Here is a 22592-nt window from a genome sequence, read left to right as displayed (position 1 = left end):
TAAGAAAGTCTAAGCATTTTCAGCTTGCGGAAAAGCAAAAAATGGAGTTGTTGAAGATCCCACCACAAATTGGAATATTAAAAGAGAAATATTATATATATTTTTCAAATTTTAATTTATGATGTAATCATGGTTGTTATCTAAAGTTTTGATATGGCTTTGATGACTAGACAAGAAAACCATACAATGATATGATAGATCGAACTATTACTTTGTAAATCAACTTAAGTAAATTAATTATTGAAAATAAATCATTAAATAAACCCAAAATTATTACTAATTATGTTAATAGACGTTTAAATATTTTAATAGGCTTTCAGAATTATAAAAAATTATTAGGTGGATGGTATGGATTTAAACTCCATAGAATAATGTAGAATATTATTAGTAGTATGCACAAATAAAAAGTTTAGATTTACCTCCAAAATAGCTATGTTTCTTTTCTTCCTTTCAATTAAAGAAAATGCCACGTTAACAAGTGGTATGTTTTTCTAGTACATATGTTATTGATAAACCATGGTATTGTAACAAAGCCTATTTTCAAACATGGTAAAGTGTTGGTGGATTTCCATGCTTAAGAATCTTATTACATGATTTTGTAAATGTATAATAATAATTTTTATTTAAAATTAATTTATAATTAATGAAATGTTATGTCTAGTTGAGGTTTATGACCCAAATAAAATTGTTCCATGGTAAGAAAACTTCCAATGGAAAATACATAAAAAAAAAATGAGTTGACTACAAAATTTGAGTGGAACCCTAGCAACGTTTTACTAATATGTCTTAAACACAAGCTTCTTCTAAAACATTACCTTCATGACAAGTATATTTGGTTGCATTGAGAGAAGTGAAGTGCACTCTACCACTGAATATGAGTGAGTTATATAACATAACATAACACTAATAAACAAAAATAAAGATTGATAATCGTACACCTGACGGTCTTCGGGGTCTTCCCCAAAAGTGTCTGCGAATGTTTCATTAACCTCTAGCCACTTCAGTTTGATGTCCTTGTCTAGATATAGCTTCTAAAATTGGATAAAACACTACCACAAAAATGAAGAAAGAAAAAAGTATAAAAAAATCCATAATAATAAAAGAATATCTCAACATGGATCTTTCAAGCATTGAGAAGTTTTCATTTTGTATTTTTTAATCCAATTTTATGGTTAATACATCCAAAGTTAATATGGATCTATGTTGGTGCCAAAACAAGTGCTCCATCACCATTTAAATAAAGGAAGAAAAAAAGATGCATGACAAAATTTATGGTTGTTTTGTCAATAGAAGATAAAATATTTTTCTTTCTCGAGATGCAATCATCACTTGGAACTCTTTTCTCACTTCTTTTTAAACCTAAAAATAAAATGTTAAAAAAAATTAATTAATCTTACCTTCTAAAAAACCTTACCTTTTTAAAAGCCAACAAACCATATAAATATTATTGAACGTAAATAATCATTATTACCATCACTTAACATTCATCTGGCTAAAATTTAAATTAAATTATTTCTTATTTCATTTCACATGTTCATAAATTATTTTCCCTCATTGGTGTCCCACTAAGTCTATGGGAAAATGTGCTACAAATCAACCGACTAATCTATTCTTTAAAAGAATTCAAACTCCTCGAGAAATTCCAATCTGAAATCTAAAACTCCGCATGATGGTGCATAGGTGTCGCCTACACGAAAATATTAGACATAAAAATATGAGGTCAACTGTAAAGTGTTAGATCATATGCACATATGTCAGAGTTAAAATGTGAGGTCATATGGTGCTAGATGTCGAGTGTAGAATAAAAAGTAGGAAAAAGGTATAAGGTGAAATAATTAAAAAAGGAGGCATATCGACCTAATTAATATCATATAAATTGAAATTTGACTAATAAATATATATATGTATATATAATGCATTTTTTAATAATGGTAAATATTATATAAAATTTTCCTAGGGGTACGGGTGGAGGATTCAAGAGGTTTGGGCTTTTGTGTCCACTACCCTCGAGATTGCTAACATGGATCTCATTAAATTTGGGAGCTAATGTGGCCTAATTCATGTATATGCATGCATACATTTTGGTTCTGGAAACATCTACGCGGGGTTAACCCTTTTTGCAAAGAATTGTTGGGAAGTTTTTGCGTTCAACCAAGTTGGGGGCACCTTGACTCCTCGCCACGATAGGTAAACCAACAATGTTTCTCTGGGAACTTGACACAACTAGTTACAGGGGAGAGCGTGTGCCCTGGAGGAAGTTATTTGTGCATAAAATAGTTGGGTTATTTAGGGTAATTGAATATTTAGACAGGGAGGAACTCCTAGCTCACTAGCATAATCTTTTTGTAAGGAGATTGTAGTTGGTTTTCACAACAACTACGTGGCAGAAAAAAAAGAACGGATCCTAGCTAGAAGTTGTATTTAAGCATGGTAATTTCATGCCTTTCCTAGCTATCTAATTCATTGTGGGTTATTATCACTCCTACTTATAGAATCTTTTTTGTTGCATCTAGTTTTGTAAAATTGTTCATTGTATGGATTTATTATTGTGAAAGTGGAAATAAATTATGTGAGTTGAAGAGAAGGTTTGAGAGAGGGCCTTATCTTGTTCTGACCAAGACCTTGGCATTTTTATGGAGTCCGTTTGTGGGGTATTGTTGTGTTTCATTTAATATCCTCATCAAGTTGTTGAGCTATGACGACGAACTTGAAGTTTGGTTTAAATATTAGTGTCCAAAGTATGGTGTTGTGTTTATTAGCTGGTGCTTTGATTGGGGTTGTGCGTAGGGTGTTCCAAGGAAATATTTCCCTATTTTTATTTGTCACAAGTTAGTATTTATAATTCCATAGACATGTGTTGTGTATTATGTTAATACTTTCACTGTAATATGGTTTGTAATTGCTAATAGTACAAACACAGTTTGGCTCATAGCTTGGGATTCCTCTTACACAAGAATCTTCTACAAGGTTGGTATATTTGTTTACAAACCTTGGAGAGGGCTTCCCTCTCACTTAGTTAACATGTGGACACCCTTTAGGACTTGTATAGTGGCACATTTGTTTGTTAATTTCTTTAGTTAGAAGATTCCTTCAACAGACGCTAGGTTGAAGACCTAGGCGTGGGGCACCAAGTGCACTGCAAGTTGGGAATCCAAGTGTGATTCTTATATGGTTTTTATTAAATGGTTTTTAACTCATGACAATACCTTTTCTAGCATTAGAAGTTACTTTCGTTGGATAATTAGTATGGAGAGGCAGAAAATGAGGAGTCGTAGAGGTGGGGGCGGGTATACGAGGCCCTGAAGTCTAGAACCAAGATCAATAACATGTTACAGAGGCAACAAAATCCATCCTTGAAGATATTAGAGATTATATGCAACACTTGGAAGCAATGGTAGCCAAAGATCATCATGATATATCATATTATGAGATTTTAGAGGAATTTGGACAATTAATTATAGATTTCAGGCATCTTAGGGGTTGTCTGAAGCAATATCTTCAAGCCTTATTCTTGTACTGGAAAATCAAGACCATGATGGGAAAAAATTAAATGGAAAGATAGGCAGATCATTATAGCATATGTTCTCATTTGGTTGACACTACAAGGAAAATACCATATAGTAGAGGTTATAATGGAGGTTTTTAGTGTTATAAAAATGGCAAAATTTGTAAAAAAAATTCGGCTAAAACAACTATTTGTGGTAACAGATGTTTCAACATAGTTCTTTTAGTGAAGAAAATCTGGGTGGCCGAAGGTTTTAGCAGATGTTTTTGTAGCAGTGCGCTTCATGGAACAAGTAGCACCTGTGCACTACATATATAAAAGTGATGCAGGTGCATCTAACCTAGGGTTGAATGTTTACTAAGGAGTTAGTTTCTTAATATAGGATTTAATTAATTATTGTATTTTCCTATAATTTTGAGAGAGAATGAGAAATAATGTGAATAGGAGAAGGTTTGAGTGTATTTTGGAAGGTTTGAGAGTATTGTGGATTAGTTAGCTCTTATCTAGAGATAAGGGATTGGATGAGAGATTTTATGGATCATAAGAGATATTGTGGGAGTTAGTTTAAGATCTAGAACCTACTTTGGGTTCAGATCCATTTGTATAAATCTAGGTGAGCACATGAGGCATGTAAGTATGTAGAAGTAGAAGTAGGTGTGATTGTGAGGAATGAGAGGCCAATGAATAGGCCATGAGTTCTCTTGTAAATATTCTATTTATTTAATGAGTTATTTGAGAGTTTGTGTGTACTTGATATTGTGTGAATTTCAGTTAGTTTTATGTGGTGTGTTTAATTATTAATTGCACACCCTATGGTTAGTTGCTGCATCGAAAAGCATCAAGGCTGCATACATAACTAATAGCACTGAGGCATTGAATGAAAATAACATCAATGCCTGAAATGTATACTTCCCTGGTGAATATATATAAAAAAACGCCTTGGGGCGTTCTTTTAAGGAACAACACTAGGGCAAGCAAAAGAATATTGTAGACCTAGTGCTTTTATTTAAACTCGCAACACCGACGCATATGATTTGTATAGATGCACGTGTGCTACAAATATAAAAGAACCAACGTTATTAATTTTAATAATGCATTGGGGCTGGAAATAATATTTTGTAGCACCGGGCCATTATTTCTATGAAAGTGCTAGTGCTTTAAGAATTACAATGCACCAAGGCATGAATTAGAAAAAATACCAGTGCTTGAAGAGCTAAATGCCCTGGTGTTGTGATGAGCCCCCAAATTGGGTAACCTATTGGGCTCATTTTGCCTAATTGTCCTTGTTCAATCCTCCATTTTTCATAGATTATGCCTGTTTTTCTAGTATGTTTATGTTATTTGAATGAATAAGGGCGGTCACTCTACCTAGGAGGCTAATACGTGGTTATTTCAGGATTTTTGGATAAATTTTGGAGCAAAACCAAGCAATCATGGGTCAGCTAAAAGCCAAGCTTGAGGTGAGGATTTGTAGGGAGGTTGTATCTTGCATTAAATGGCCTTCCTCGAAATCTCCACCCTCAACACCGAGCTCCACAGGCCACCAAAACGAGTTTTAAAGGCAACCAAGCAGTTTTTGGAGGAGTGACTGTTCACTAGCAGTTGGGATAGCCGAATCCCTTGAATCTAGGAGGGCAGCTAGCCCCCTCGTATTGTACAAATAGGAAGGCCTCAGCCTTCGTAGTTTACTTTTGGAACTATTATTATTTTTGCACTATAGTTATGTCATTTTGCTCAGCCTGTTTTATTGTAGCTACTGCTGTACAACTTTTATACGATGGTTATTTTTGAATAATAAGAAGCAGCTTTACTTGGCATCAGATCTGAGTTCTTTATAGGAGCCTGCAGCTCTTGGGGTTGGGCCCAACCCGAGTGCTAAGGCCTCCTCTATGTATTGTTAGTTGTTCTTCATGCATTTGCAAAAACATTTCTGTTAAGTAGATTAAAGTTTGTTGATTAACTAGGTCATTGTTAATGGTTAGAAAGTATTTTTGAATGCTCAGATTTAGTTGATAGGTTGTTAACAGAAAAAGCTTCAAGAAAAGGGCCATCAAACATCTCTGGTTTCACCTCTCTTTCAGTAGGATCTAGAGCTGGGATCAGGATAACTTTGCTGCCCACAAAAACACTGATTTTGCTTTGCCATGCAATCACTAGTGTTTGATTTTCATGCGTAGAAGTTGGTTACAAGTTCAGACTTTCGTTTGCTTAGTTGCATGAGTTCAAATACACGGTTTCATTGCAGGTCACACTTCTGTTCATTCTCTTCACTAGCAGCTAGCAGATTAGGTCATCGTAGTTAGGATTTTGAATTTACAAGTCTTCGTTGGATTAGTTGGAAAATGCCTTGCAGATCACTTGTACCACTCCTTCATCTGTTTATGCTCCATCAACACCATCCACTCCACCCTCTACTTAGATGTCAAAGTGTAGAATAAAAAGGTAGAAAAACGTAGAAGGTGAAATAATTAAAATTGAAATTTGACTATCATATATATATATATAATATGCATTTTTTAATAATTGTAAATATCATATAAAATTTTCCCAGGGGTACGAGTGGAGGATTCAAGAGGTTTGGGCTTTTGTGTCCACTACCCTCGAGATCACTAACATGGATCTCATTAAATTTGGGAGCTAATGTGGCCCAATTCATGTATATGTATGCATACATTTTGGTTCCGGAAACATCTATGCAGGGTTAACCCTTTTTGCAAAGAATTGTTGGGAAGTTTTTGCGTTCTACCAAGTTGGGGGCACCTTGACTCCTCGCCACGATAGGTAAACCAACAATGTTTCTCTGGGAACTTGACACAACTAGTTACAGGGGAGAGCGTGTGCCCTGGAGGAAGTTATTTGTGCATAAAATAGTTGGGTTATTTAGGGTAATTGAATATTTAGACAGGGAGGAACTCCTAGCTCACTAGCATAATCTTTTTGTAAGGAGATTGTAGTTGGTTTTCACAACAACCACGTGGCAGAAAAAAGAGAATGGATGATAGCTAGAAGTTGTATTTAAGCATGGTAATTTCATGCCTTTCCTAGCTATCTAATTCATTGTGGGTTAATATCACTCCTACTTATAGAATCTTTTTTGTTGCATCTAGTTTTGTAAAATTGTTCATTGTATGGATTTATTATTGTGAAAGTGGAAATAAATTATGTGAGTTGAAGAGAAGGTTTGAGAGAGGGTCTTATCTTGTCTTGACCAAGACCTTGGCATTTTTATGGAGTCTGTTTGTGGGGTCTTGTTGTGTTTCATGTAATACCCTCATCAAGTTGTTAAGCTATGACGATGAGCTTGGAGTTTGGTTTAAATATTAGTGTCCAAAGTATGGTGTTGTGTTTATTAGCTGGTGCTTTGATTGGGGTTGTGCGTAGGGTGTTCCAATGAAATATTTCCCTATTTTTATTTGTCACAAGTTAATATTTATAATTCCATAGACATGTGTTGTGTATTATGTTAATACTTTCACTGTAATATGGTTTGTAATTGCTAATAGTACAAACACAGTTTGGCTCATAGCTTGGGATTCCTCTTACATAAGAATCTTCTACAATGTTGGTATATTTGTTTACAAACCTTGGAGAGGGCTTCCCTCTCACTTAGTTAACATGTGGACACCCTTTAGGACTTGTATAGTGGCACATTTTTTTGTTAATTTCTTTAGTTAGAAGACTCCTTCAACAGGCGCTAGGTTGAAGACCTGGGCGTGGGGCACCAAGTGCACTGCAAGTTGGGAATCCAAGTGTGATTCTTATATGGTTTTTATTAAATGGTTTTTGACTCATGACAATACCTTTTCTAGCATTAGAAGTTACTTTCGTTGGATAATTAGTATGGAGAGGCGGAAAATGAGGAGTCGTAGAGGTGGGGGCGGGTATACGAGGCCCTCAAGTCCAGAACCAAGATCAATAACATGTTACAGAGGCAACAAAATCCATCCTTGAAGATATTAGAGATTATATGCAACACTTGGAAGCAATGGTAGACAAAAATCAATATGATATATCATATTATGATATTTTAGAGGAATTTGGACAATTAATTATAGATTTCAGGCATCTTAGGGGTTGTCTGAAGCAATATCTTCAAGCCTTATTCTTGTACTGGAAAATCAAGACCATGATGGGAAAAAATAAATGGAAAGATAGGCATATCATTATAGCATATGTTCTCATTTGGTTGACACTACAAGGAAAATACCGTATAGTAGAGGTTATAATGGAGGTTTTTAGTGTTATAAAAATGGCAAAATTTGTAAAAAAAAATTCAGCTAAAACAACTATTTGCGGTAACAGATGTTTCAACATAGTTGCTTTAGTGAAGAAAATCTGGGTGGCCGAAGGTTTTAGCAGATGTTTTTGTAGCGGTGCGCTTCATGGAACAAGTAGCACCTGTGCACTACATATATAAAAGTGATGCAAGTGCATCTAATCTAGGGTTGAATGTTTACTAAGGAGTTAGTTTCTTAAGATAGGATTTAATTAATTATTGTATTTTCCTATACTTTTGAGAGAGAATGAGAATTATTGTGAATAGGAGAAGGTGTGAGTGTATTTTTGAAGGTTTGAGAGAATTGTGGATTAGTTAGCTCTTATCTAGAGATAAGGGATTGGATGAGAGATTTTATGGATCATAAGAGATATTGTGGGAGTTAGTTTAAGATCTAGAACCTACTTTGGGTTCAGATCCATTTGTATAAATTTGGTGAGCACATGAGGCATGTAAGTGTGTAGAAGTAGAAGTAGGTGTGATTGTGAGGAATGAGAGGCCAATGAATAGGCCATGAGTTCTCTTGTAAATATTCTATTTATTTAATGAGTTATTTGAGAGTTTATGTGTACTTGATATTGTGTGAATTTCAGTTAGTTTTATGTGGTGTGTTTAATTATTAATCGCACACCCTGTGGTTAGTTGCTGCATCGAAAAGCATCAAGGTTGCATACATAAATAATAGCACTGAGGCATTGAATGAAAATAACATCAATGCCTGAAATGTATACTTCCCTAGTGCATATATATAAAAAAATGCCCTGGGGCATTCTTTGAAGGAACAACACTAGGGCAAGCAAAAGAATATTGTAGACCTAGTGCTTTTATTTAAACTCGCAACACCGACGCATATGATTTGTATAAATGCACGTGTGCTACAAATATAAAAGAACCAATGTTATTAATTTTAATAATGCATTGGGGTTGGAAATAATATTTTGTAGCACCGGGCCATTACTTCTATGAAAGTGCTAGTGCTTTAAGAATTACAATGCACCAAGGCATGAATTACAAAAAATACCAGTGCTTGAAGAACTAAATGCCCTGGTGTTGTGATGAGCCCCCAAATTGGGTAACCTATTGGGCTCATTTTGCCTAATTGTCCTTGTTCAATCTTCCATTTTTCATAGATTATGCCTGTTTTTCTAGTGTTTTTATGTTATTTGAACGAATAAGGGTGGTCACTCTACCTAGGAGGCTAATACGTGGTTATTTCAGGATTTTTGGACAAATTTTGGAGCAAAACCAAGCAATCATGGGTCATCTGACAGCCAAGCTTGAGGTGAGGATTCATAGGGAGGTTGTCTCTTGCATTAAATGGCCTTCCTCGAAATCTCCACCCTCAACACCGAGCTCCACAGGCCACCAAAACGAGTTTTAAAGGCAGCCAAACAGTTTTTGGAGGAGTGACTGTTCACTAGCAGTTGGGATAGCCGAGTCCCTTGAATCTAGGAGGGCTGCTAGCCCCCTCGTATTGTACAAATAGGAAGGCCTTAGCCTTCGTAGTTTACTTTTGGAACTATTATTATTTTTGCACTATAGTTCTGTCATTTTGCTCAGCCTGTTTTATTGTAGCTACTGCTGTACAACTTTCATATGATGGTTATTTTTGAATAATAAGTAGCAGCTTTACTTGGCATCAAATCTGAGTTCTTTATAGGAGCCTGCAGCTCTTGGAGTTGGGCCCAACCCGAGTGCTAATGACTCCTCTATGTATTGTTATTTGTTCTTCATGCATTTGCAAAAACATTTTTGTTAAGTAGATTAAAGTTTGCTGATTAACTAGGTCACTGTTAATGGATAGAAAGTATTTTTGAATGCTCAGATTTAGTGGATAGGTTGTTAACAGAAAAAGCTTCAAGAAAAGGGCCATCAAACATCTCTGGTTTCACCTCTCCTTCAGTAGGATCTGAAGCTGGGATCAGGATAACTTTGCTGCCCATAAAAACACTGATTTTGCTTTTCCATGCAATCACTAGTGTTTGATTTTCATGTGTAGAAGTTGGTTACAAGTTCAAACTTCCGTTTGCTTAGTTGCATGAGTTAAAATACACGGTTTCATTGCAGGTCACACTTCTGTTCATTCTCTTCACTGGCAGCTAGCAGATTAGGTCATCGTAGTTAGGTTTTTGAATTTACAAGTCTTCGTTCGATCAGTTGGAAAATGCCTTGCAGAGCACCTGTACCACTCCTTCATCTGTTTATGCTCCATCAACACCAGCCACTCCGCCCTCTACTTAGCATCCTTGCCTCCCGCTAGCCATTTGCTCCCATAACCCTAGTTTTGTGTGTAACATCACTTCAGTCTTATTTGAACCAAGTCCAGCCATCTACACCTGCCCACAACTCCATCCACTGAGTCCTAGACCATCTCCAACCCTCACCCTACCTCCACACTCACTCCTTCACCTTTCCCTCTCCATTCATCCACCAAAAGCCTCATTTCTGAACCTCCTGTAGAAAGTTACAGACATCCTATAGAAAATCGCAAACATCCTATAGAACCCCTGCAGACTTCCTGTAGAGGCTCCCAAATGAGGTTTCTTGATAGCCAAACTTGGTGAAACTGTATGGAAGGATGCTAGGGACCCCTTATGCCCTCTTTGAACCTTCTTGACCTCCTCCATGCATTTCCTCTTGCCCATCCACCTCTGCACAGCCAAAAACAGTCAAATCATATGCATAATAACTCTGGCAACTTATTCAAAAATACAAAAAGATGTTTTTTTTCAGATGTTACTGTAGAAGTAGCTTAGATACATGTATTTACCTTCCTAGAAGTCAATGGCATTTCTTTCAGTAGCTTGCATCCTCTTTCTTGCATCAGTAGGGTTAGCTGGTAGAATTAGGGTTTGCGTTTTCTTTTAGCTTTTCAATGTCTTTCTGCAAGTAGATCAACCTTCTTTAAATTAGCTTTCATCCATCGGTTAAAAAGCTTCTTCTCAGAGCTCATAGAAGTTGGCTTGAGCCCCTAGCGGACTTGTGCCAGCTGACCAAGTGACAGCTGCGACAAGAGCTAGTACTTGTGCATACAGCACCGTTGCTTCCAAGTTTGTTACGAACTACTGGGTTGATAAAATTAAAGAAGGGAGTCCCAGGAGTTGTAGCATTATTGATGCAATACTGGAGCTTACCACCTCTTTTTGGTGTCGTTGCCGGGGAAGCGTTAGAGTATTTGTGATTGCTGCTTTTCTTCTATTTTCCTACTCTCGCCTTCTGCTAAGTAGTTTATCTCATTTCCATTATGCAATTTCATTTCTGCAAAAGTAAATTAGACATTTCCTGCTTTCATAGATTAACATTTCAATTCTAAAAGTGTAAAATAGAATTTCAATTTTGCAAGCGTAGTCTAGTATTTCCTTCTCGCAATTTGATTTCAGCAACATAGATTAGTCTTTCCCTGCTTTCATTTCAATTCTGCATTTTCATTTCTGCAAGATAGATTTTAGATAGTTGCAATCCCATCTGTTTCAGTTTTGCAGGTACAAGTAGAGAAAAAAAGCAAAAACAACCAAAAATCCTTTCATGCCTCGTAGGAACAGAGTTAATACCGGAAAACTCCTACCCAACACCCCCACCACTTCACTAAGTCACCCTTCTCTCTTCTTCTGGGGCAATGATCCAGAAGAACCTATAGGCGAACCTCCTAAGATATACATAGATCCTATAACAGAAGAAGAGCAAGAAAAAATTCCTTTTGAGACCATGGCTGACAACAGAAATGGTAGAGACGATGATGAGAGAATAGAAGGTACTTTCCCCATCCAAGAGACTAACGAGGACATGAAAATGAAGAACATAAGTCCCTCAACCTTACCTCATTTCCATGGATTGACCACTGAAGACCCTGATACCTTCTTGTTTGAGTTTGCTGTCCTTTTTCGAACTTATGACTATACAGAAGATGAGCAAAAGTTAAAACTCTTTCCCTCTACCCTCAAGGATGCAGCATTACGCTGGTTCATGGGGTTACCTAGAAACAATATCACTACTTGGGCTCAGATGCATCAAGCCTTTAACAAAAAATATCGGGATTACTGTAGGTCAAAGGAAAACAAGGGAGAAATCTTTCGGATGACCATGGGAAATGATGAGTCTTTAGAGGACTACGAGGAAAGGTTCCAACTCAGCTATAAACGAGCCAGGTGCACACTTGACCCTGAATCTCTAAAGTTGGTTCTGCTCCGAGGAGTCCCTAAAGACCTTCTAGATACCCTTCACATGCTAGCTGGAGGAGATATTTACCAACTACCTTATGAGGACATAAAGACTGTGTTTAGAAACCACTCTAGGGCAGCCCGGAAAAGAGGTAGGGGGAATCCACTTTCAGCTAGTACTACCTTCTCCAAGCATGAGTTTTCTAATCAGATGGAAGACCTCAAAAGTGAGATGAGACAGACTATTGCCATGCAACTTGATACTTTCCGAATCCAACAAAAGAAAGAAGAAGCTGAGAGGGCTTGGCCATTTTTTGTCCCAGATGTACGAGGAATCACCATAAGAACGAGTGTCCATTGCACTCAGTGGAGGTATGTTTCGTTTGTGAGGAGAACCACCCTACAAACCAATGCCCAACCTTGCCCGGATTCAAAGCCATGTACCAGGGGACTGAGGCACCCATTGAACCTCTCTACTTCCTCAACCAAAGGAGACCGCATGGACCCAGACCTTACCAGCAAGGGATGCAAGGGACATCCCAAGCTTATTATAGCCCCAACCAATCTGCTCACATGCCTTCGTGGGGTCCCCCTGCTCATCCTTCCTGGTCTGCACCTCCTCCGTGGTCTTATCCATCTCAATACCATACTCAACCCACTGCTCATTTGTTTCACTCACATGTCTAGCCACAGCCTCAGTGGAATGCACCTCAACCGGGGTGGAGGCCCCAATACAACTCTCCTCCCGCCATTCTGCCTCCACCACCGGCTCAACCACAACCATTACCTCCTGCTCCTCCAAGAAAACCCTAGATGCGTGCCCAACCGAACCCGAACCCCAACAACCGACAGGCCCAGCAGGTATACACTGAGGAGACAACATGTCCTACCTATGCTGTGGAGATCCAGGAGATCAACCTGCGATCCGGAAAGACCCTTCCAAATCACCAACCTCCTCCCCCAGAGGACAAGGAAGACAAACAGGAAAGTGAACCCAAAGCCATTCCACCCTTTCCTGAGCGACTAACAGTAACCACGCAACCAAACCCAGAGGAGACTGAACTTTTGGGAGAACTGAAACAATTGTGTGTGAAAATACCCCTTCTCCAAGACATCAAAGATGTACCGATATACAACACATTGATTAAGGAGAAGTGTTTCAGGCACCTAGGCAGGAGAAAGAGAGATGCCTCAACTATCAATGTCATAGGAAAACTGTCTGATCTAATGTTGGGGCAAGTAATCTGTCCAAAGTATTTGGACCCTGGGAGTCCTATAGTTGATGTCCACATCAATGGCACCATTATCCCCCATACCTTGATTGATCTAGGGGCTGCCATTAATGTGATGACCAGGGACACCATGCTTAAACTCAACCTTCAAAGTTCCTTAAGGAAGACTTCGACAGTCCTGCAGTTGGCAGACCGCTCCACCGTGACTCCCGAAGGGATTGTGGAGGATTTCTTGGTCTCTGTTGACTCTTGGGAGTATCCTCCGGACTTCTTGGTCCTTAAACCAAAGGAAAAACTTACAGGATACCCCCTCATTTTGGGAAGGCCTTGGTTAGCCACTGCGGATGCTTACATCAGTTGCCGAGCTGGAAACTTGACCATCAAAAATGGTCATATGTCCAAGCAGCTAGTCCTATACCCTCCTGCAAGACTCTGCTAGAACATGACTTACCGCTCTGGTTGGAAGAAGGAGATGAGGATGAGGTCTACTCTGCACCCTTGTGCACAATAGAAACCACTAGGGGAGGTCCTCAAACCGAGGATGATTTGATTGAGACTTTGATTCGAAATCCACCTCCTAGTGCAATATCCTTAGAGGAATTGGTGGAGGACACCCAAGCCAGCACCTTAGTGGACCTTTGTGTGACTGATCCAACCTCTCCCAGAGTTAAGAATGTGGAGTTTAGTCCCAGAAGAACTTTAAAGATCAACTCCTCCCTATCTCCTTCCCAGGAGAAGGAGCTATGCAGCTTACTGAACAATCATTTAGATGATTTTGCTTGGAGCTATAGGGAGATGAAAGGAGTCCATCCTTCGGTCTGTACCCATCACATCTACATTAAAGAAGATTGTAAACTGGTCAGGCAGCCTCAGAGGAGAATGAACCCAACCCTTAAGGACATTGTCAAAGAAGAATTGCAAAAATTATTTGATGCAGGATTCATCTACCTTATCTCCGATAGTGAGTGGGTCTCGCCTCTAGTGCTGGTGCCCAAAAAGAATGGGAAGTGGAGAATCTATGTAGATTACCAAGAACTTAACAAAGCCAGCAAGAAAGACCATTTCCCTTTTCCTTTCATAGATCAAGTCTTGGATGGACTAGCAGGGAAGAAGTTATTCTCTTTCCTAGATGGGTTTAGCAGGTATAACCAGATCCAAATAAGCCTAGAAGACCAAGATAAAACCACCTTCACCTGTCCTTGGGGCACCTTTGCCTATCGGTCCTTCCCTTTGGGCTATGCAATGCTCCGACCACTTTCCAGAGAGCAGTATTGAACATCTTTTCTGAGTTGGTCCATGATTCGGTAGAAATCTATATGGATGACTTCACTCCTTATGGGTCCAACTTCCAAGAAGCATTGACCAATCTGAGAAAAGTTCTAACTAAGTGCATTGAGATGAACCTGTCCCTTAGTCCCGAAAAATGTGAATTCTTGATGACTGAAGGGACCGTGCTAGGTCATACCATTTCTCGCCAAGGATTACAGGTGGATCCTAATAAAATTGCTATCATCCAAAAGGTCCCACCTCCTCAAAAGGTAAGAGATGTTAGAAGTTTCCTAGGCTTAGCAGGATATTATCGAAGATTCATTAAAGAATTCAGTAAGCTAGCCTCGCCTTTGTTTGGACTCTTAGGGAAAGATGTTGAGTTTAAATGGACTGATAACTGTCAAGGGGCACTAGACGAATTGAAAGACAAGATGGTGTCCGCCCCGATCTTGAGAGGTCCAAACTGGGCCCTACCTTTCCACATCCACACTGACGCCTCTAACAAAGCCATAAGGGCCGCCTTAGGGAAATTTGAGGAGAAACTCCCATATGCCATATACTTCGTCAGCAAAAACCTGTCCAAGGCAGAAATGAACTATACTGTAACCGAGAAAGAGTTCCTGGCCATAGTCCATTCCCTAAATAAGTTCAGACACTACATCACCGGTTATCAAACATTTGTGCACACTGATCATGCTACGATTAGATACTTAATGAATAAGCCTGATGTCAATGCTCGTATTATTAGATGGTTACTTTTGTTACAACAATTTGATTTGACGATTGTCGACAAACCAGGTAAGGAAAATTTTGTTGCTGACTTCTTGTCTAGATTGGACTTGCCTACAGGTGAGGAAGGAATAGTGGATGACCAGATGCCAGATGAACATCTATTTTCTATCTCAGTACTCTCTCCATGGTTTGCTGATATAGAAAATTACTTGGTCTCAGCACAGTTCCCTCCACATCTGTCCTCAAAGGAGAAGATCAAAATTGTAAGGAAGAGTGCCCCGTTCACTTGGATCGGGGGCAACCTGTTTAAACTTGGCCCAGATCAGATCTTGAGACGTTGTGTTAGGGAGGAGGAAGTCTTTGACATCCTCCTAACCTGTCATGATGGACCTTGTGGAGGTCACTTTGCAGCAAAAAGGACTGCCTTCAAAATTCTACATGCAGGCTACTATTGGCCTACTCTTCATCAAGATGTCAGAAGATACATTAGCCAGTGTGACCGATGTCAGAGGATGGGGAAACCGACTCCAAGAGATGAAATTCCTCTCCAACCTCAAGTGACCTTCGAGCCATTTGAGAAGTGGGGCATGGATTTTGTGGGTCCTATCAACCCTCCTTCAAAGCAACGGTCTTACATCATTGTGTGCACCGACTATCTGACCAAGTGGTCAGAAACAAAGGCAATCAAAGCAGCAACAGAAGAAAAGGTGGCTGAGTTTCTGAGGGAAAATATCTTCTACAAGTTTGGCTACCCAAGAGAGTTAGTAACAGATCAAGGAAGCCAGTTCACCTCCAACCTAATTGAAGATTTGCTCGCTCATCACAAGATCAAGCACAAGACTTCCACCCCCTATCATCCTCAAGCAAACGAGCAGGTGGAAGTTACTAATCGAGCATTGTGTTATAGACATTTTTGTGCCTTACAAATCTAAGCATGAAATGTCCATAAACCAAGGGCTCCTAAGTCCCTAAAAGTGTTGTTCTAACTCCTAAAGGAACAAGGTCAACAAAATACAGCTTCTCCTAGAAGTTCTCCACCAGAAACTGCTTAGAATAAGTCAAATCAGGATCATTTCAGCTACTCCACTAGCCAAGTGCGTTGCATAGCACCTAAGTCCACTAGCTAGGTGCATTGCAACGCACCTAAATGCACTACTAGGGTGCGTTGAACGGGAAATGACAAGTGGCAGAGTCATTCCACGAGGTGGAGAGATAATGGAAGCTTCCAGAATCTTCTCCAATGACACTTGCCTCACTGAATTCGACCAAGGATGAGTAAGAGGCTCTCAGTCTCCAAGTGGAAGTAAGAGCTGACAGAGAGAAGCCACTAATCAATTCATGAGCTGACTCATCCTCCTTTCATACATCTATATATGGATCCCTCATCCCAGAGATCCAGAGGATGGAATTTTGCACATTGTAAGGAATTGCTGTTGGTTTTGAGATAGATATCAGAGGATTGGGTGATCTATGCTTTGTTGGGGTTGAAGAAGGGATTTCTTTGCTGGGAGGTTGATGCTGGGTCAGGAATCATCGGTTGTAACTCCTCCTGGATCTTCTTGTATATCAATAAAATTATTTGAGTTTCTTCTCCATGCTTATGTTTCATTGATGCTTGTTACATTTGTATGGTTAACTTAAATCTGATCCAAAGTTATTTGTGAATATAAACCCATGTCGTTGTATCGTTTCCTTCTTCTGTGATCTTATAGGTACTTGGTAAAGCAGGGCAAGTGAGGGAGCAGGTAGCTGGAAGTTGTCAAAGAGAAGGGAGATTGGATCGAAGAACTAGCGCAAGACACAGGTTGGTTCATCTAATTACTCTTTGTTTATAGTTCATAAAGAAGAATACAAAAGTAGTTTTCTCTGTTTGTTTCTAAGGTAGCTGTCACACCTTAGTGGGATAGAGTAGATCTAAATGGACACTTTTCCCGATAACAAAATGGCGACTCCACTGGGGATCGTGTCTAGTTAGTTTGTTTGTGTTTCTCTTGTTGTTTATTTCATAAACTTAGAAGCAGCAATCGAACTGCATTTGCCATTAACAAATGCAAAGTAGACATCTGCTGCTTCAATCCATTCATTGGATCTGTTTATGACTTGAACAAATGATTCATAGGCCAACTGATTTCCCTTGTGATAGCTCTTAGAACCCCCCCTTAGATCTACCTCTGATTGTGTATTATTGATTGCTTTTACTCGGCCAAAAACCAAAGATTAAACTGAAAACCGTGACCCAGAACCCGGATAGAACTCTCGTTTCTGCCCCAGCGCAGGCTCTATGAAGAGGTTCTGCATTTCAACGCACTTCCCGAGAGGGCTACCTACACTGCAATGCAGTTTCTCTGTGTAACTGGTGCGCTGATCAGCCTAGCCCTGTGCAGCTGAGGTTCTTTGCTTGATTTTTTCCAGTTTTGTCTCTGATTTTTGCAGCCTGTGATCAATATTTCACTGTTTCAAACCCCTTTTTCCTTACTGATATTCTACCTCAGTTGTACAAAAGAAACTGTAGATGTTTTTATGTGTTTTTTTCTTCGTTTACAGTTTTCCATTGCAAAAGTATAATAGTCGTATTGTCATCCTTTGATTTAGATCTGTCGCAAGTGTCGATTTTGATCATAGGAGAAAGTTTATTTGCTGTTGATAGTCGATTATGCTTTTACTTTTTCCTTTGGCTTGAATTTGTGACTTTCTAGTGTCGAAACGAGTATTTATTTCAAAATCATAAAGTGTCGTAATCATCTCTAACTTTTGATTTCGAAAAGAAGCTTGTTTGTATTTATCACTTGAAAGCAAATTCAGATTTGTACAACAACTTTCTTTTTAGGCATCAATATTAAGAAAGTGAAAAACAAAACACATGCATGTGCATTTGCATATTGGCAGTCTGTTTGGCTTGATTTAGGAAAAGTGCATTTACAGTGTGCTCTTTGCTCTTTGCGAAAAGATTGTGTCTTTCTTTTCCCTTAGTAGCTAGGATTTTCATTGCTGAAAAGAGATAAAAGTTTGTTTATCATCTTTAGATTGCATTTTAGGAATTACATCTACATCTCGTGGTGATCCCAAAAGGAAAACTTCATAAGAAAGATCAACTTAAAATAAACTCAATGAACTTAACAACGCTTTGGAACTTAACGCACAACATTTAGAGGTCTAGGCTAGAGACGTATTCCGACGTCGTAAAGCCTGGTAACCGTTGTCCTCATTGATGGTTGGGTGATTCCTCCACTTTGAGACGATAAGTGCCAGTACGGACTTGTGCTCCCACGTACCGTCAAGTATATATTGGGAGACCCCTATAGGCTTAAAACCTTTATCTATAGGAAGCCGTGTCGGCCGCCCTACTGATCGCAATGCACCGAACACAACATTCAGGAAGATTGAATGCTGTACCGTAAAAAGTATTCTGCAGTTTTGCGATTGGTTTGGTACTCCCTCTACCTAGACCTCCAGAGTAGTCCCTTTCGTTCCTTTTCAGACTCCTTAATGGAAAAGGTCCATCTGAGCACTTGTCACTTCAGGCTCATTAAAAATCGAAGGAGAATAGAGTCATCTTTTGTTTTTTCTCGACTCTTAAAAACTGAAAAAACAAGTTGTGTCAAAGTGTGTTAAAATTTATTTTAAACGAAATATTCATACCCTTTTCCTACGTTGATCTCGGGTTGAGAAAATGGAGCCTACCAACCAAGGAATTCCCCTTGGTGGAAATCCTAGTCCCTTCTCCTCTTGGGGAGATGTTGGTGCACCCCATATGGCCACATTGTCGCTTCCAGGACTGATAATTGGCTTGCCAGTATGGCTCTTCTCAACCAATGTCGTTCAGAACACCACCATTCTTGAACAATCGAATCAGCAATTAGACGAGTCCAGAGTTGTCCACCAGCCTTCTACTTCCTCTAATTCTTCCTCTCCTCCTTCCTCTTCGCATGACGGAACTGGTAAAGCTAAAAGCCATGTTCCTAAGGAGAAGAAGGAAAAGAAGAAGAAAGAGAAGAAGAAGAAGGAGCCAAAGGCGAATGGAGGAAAACGAGTGTTGTCTAATGAAAATCCACACATTGCACCGACCAGGCCTAAATCGCCATGTGTCATTTGCAAAGGAGACCACTTTCACAGAGATTGTCCTTGCATCCCCCAGATACTAAGGGACTGGTCTACTCGTTTGCACAATCCGGTGTCATCAACCTCTAGTGATCATGTTGAAAGCACACCGTCAACTAGTGAAAGTGAAGCCCCAGGACAAAAAGGGAAAGCTAGATTTCCTTGTAAATTGTGCGAAGGCAATCATGCCCTCCACCGTTGTCCCTTCTTAGACGAAGCTAAAAGAGTTTTGGATGATCGTCCGGTTTCACCGTTATGACTTCCTCCTGGATATACAAAACTCTTGCCGAGTCCGTCACTAGTTGAGAATCCAGTTGGCCCACTCAGGTGGTTGGCTGAAGCGCCTACCATTGAAGATAAACCAACTGAATCCATACCAGAAGAAAGTCAAAAGGTCAAGGTGGCAGTTGACCCGGTCTTGCCTTCAGAGGTTTTATCTTCGGATGATACAGTCACTGAAAAGAACAAGGATGACACCGTCCAAATTCTCTTCATCAACAAAGACTCTGACGAACATGGGGGCAATCTACCCATTCCTTTACCACAGGAAGGAATTTCGTCAGAGCCATACCCGGTCGTCTACTCGGTCCCACCTCCAAGCAACCTAGTTGTCCCCTTCGACTGGAATCAATTAGGCAGACCTCGCCTACCATCAAGTGTACCATTCCGAATTATCGTTCAAATATATAGAATGGTCATGGCTGGTACCATCATAGATGAGGGGGCTTCTGTGAGTATCCTTTCCTCTACTGCTTCGAAAGCGCTTGGCTCACCATCGCTTGTGCCTGAGATGAGAAATCTGACAGGCTTTGATAAAGGAACCAGTCGACCTTTAGGGATCCTTCACGATGTGCCCATAACATTGAGAGGGAAGACAGTTCGCATGAATTTCATGGTAGTTCAAGGACCCTTGGATTATAACCTACTCCTTGGACGAGACTATATTTATTGAATGGGAGCCATCGTCTCCTCACTCTTTAGAGTAATGTGTTTTCCGCACGAAGGAAGAGTGGTCAAGCTCGTGGACCAGCTTTCATTTCCCGGATCACACATAGAAAATAGTCATATACCGTCCCTAAATGGTCTCTTCATGCAAGAAATGTCTCAATTCCCAGTTCGTCCTCCCGATGAGCGCGAGTAATTCGGAGGGATATGACTGAAACCCAGGGGGCATGCGTCCTGGTCTGCTTTGGCAGGCAAACTTCGGGTATAGGGTAGGTTTCCGCGGGAGAATATGACTAGTCTATACCCCGTCCGTCAGTGGAAGAGGGGTTATTCTAGAATAAGATTCTCTTGCCAAAGTTATGTGAGTTGGCGGGCATCGTCACTCACCTTTGTTTATTTCGGTAAACATCGCCGAAGAAATGTTTCATTCGCAACGCGAATAAGACAATCTTTGGTAACCTGTAAGAGGTAGGCCTCTCCTGATAGAACAAATGTTTTGTAGGCCTCTCAAAATCAGATCCTGATAGGCTGCTGGTCAGGTTGACTCTAAGTAACTATTTCAACCTACTTTAGGCTGAGGCTTAGCCTCCTCAACCTGAGAGGGCTCTCTCTTGATGGATTAATGATTTTGATTAAAGATAAGATGGCTAACTCTTACAGAACAACTGTGAAAAATATGAATGGTGGAAACACATTAAACAAAACTATCCATTGGGCTTATGGAGTCAACAACACCTCAATATAACAATGAACTCAACCCTACATGGAAGTCAGGGCATTCAACATTTAAACATTCGAAACATAAACTCATATGGGACCACACAGTTTATAAATGTATACAGGAAGTCAGAGCACATTCAGTGAATTCTGAGTGATTATACATCCATACCACTGTAAGAATTAAGAAAAGGACAACATCACATATTCTGAACATAAAAAATCCTTCATGAATCCTGAGAAGTAAAGTCAAGCATGTATTACTGAAAATGAGTCTTACATAGGCCAAATACAAGTTTTTCCATAAAATTTTCCAACCCCGATTACATTGTTGTTTCAACTATATATAGAGCTCTTATTCTAACTGATCGAGATTCCTCCTCAAGCATGAGGGGAATTCGAAAACTACTTCTATTATTGACAACTCTTAAACTCTAACTACTTAATAAATACAACAAAGTGTTGACTGGAGTTTTTTAGAGATCTAAATCAACTATGATTCTAACTCCATATTACATGCATGATGGCTTTAATTAAGATGATTCCTTTCTATGACATCTGGTTCTCTTTCAGTTTGGCTGAGATGGGTGTTTAATGCTCCATGTTAACCTTGGATGCTGTATCTTCTTCACTATCCAGAAAAATTAGGAGACTATCCTTGCTTCTCGGCTGTATGATCTTCGAATCTTTATAAGTCGGTTTTTTAATTGTTGTCCCTCAAAATATGACGGTGGCCACGTTTTGATGTGTTGTCCACTGTTATGAAACCTGATTTGATGATGTGTCATCCACTGTTTCGAAAACAAAAAGGAAAACGTATTCAAGCTGTCTGATACATGCTTCAATTTCCTTATGATATGACAAAATGCCACTTTTTGATTCAAACTATTTATTTCCACTTGTGTTAGTCTGATTGGCTGTTGTAACTTCAGGTGTTCTCATTGTATACAACTGTCCTTCAAAAGTTTCCTGCTTCAACTTCAAAACTGCTTGATATATGTTGAAATCATCACTTTCAGCAGTTTCGTAGCGCGCTACGAAACTGCTGAGTTATTTAAAACAACTTGTTTTTAACCTGAGACCTTTATTAACCGAGTGCTTGATTGCCAAAAACTTCTTTAGACTTTCCAAAGGCCGAATAGGGATTTAGATTTCTTCAGAAAGATAAGATCAAGCAAACTTATCAAAATTTTGAAATAGAATCTTACTTGAAATGAAAACTCATTTAGCAGGTCCTTTAAGCTGGCTTAGCTGTGCCTTCAGATCTTCAATTTGTTTCTTCATAAGATTGTCTTTAAGGGGGACTAAATAGGCATATTCCTGGACCATAAACCCTTTTAGGTGCTATGTGTTTCTTGTTTGCCTACTTCTCCAACTGACTCCACCTCGACATTCTTCCTTCGTAAATTAAGACGGCGAGCTGCACCTGCAACAGAAGCAGCTTGACTCAGTTATGCTAGCTGGATACCAAGGCTTTGTTCCTTGGACATGTACTTCCCTGCCAAATGTCGATGTAGAGTCACAGGTTGCCAATTTGAAGTCAAGCGCGATGTGCTTTGCCCAGTAATTCTGAATCCCTTATTCACAGATGGGTGTGTTGAGATATCAACCTTTAATAGACAACCTTTAGGAAATAGATCTTTTTCAGTATCTTGTATTGC

This window comes from Pinus tabuliformis, chromosome 2_1 (assembly GCF_031772625.1).
Source record: "Pinus tabuliformis cultivar Carrire ecotype Pingquan chromosome 2_1, CPIR1, whole genome shotgun sequence".
Lineage (NCBI taxonomy): Eukaryota > Viridiplantae > Streptophyta > Pinopsida > Pinales > Pinaceae > Pinus > Pinus tabuliformis.
The sequence above is the reverse complement of the archived record's forward strand: the minus strand, read 5'-3'. Positions refer to the sequence as shown.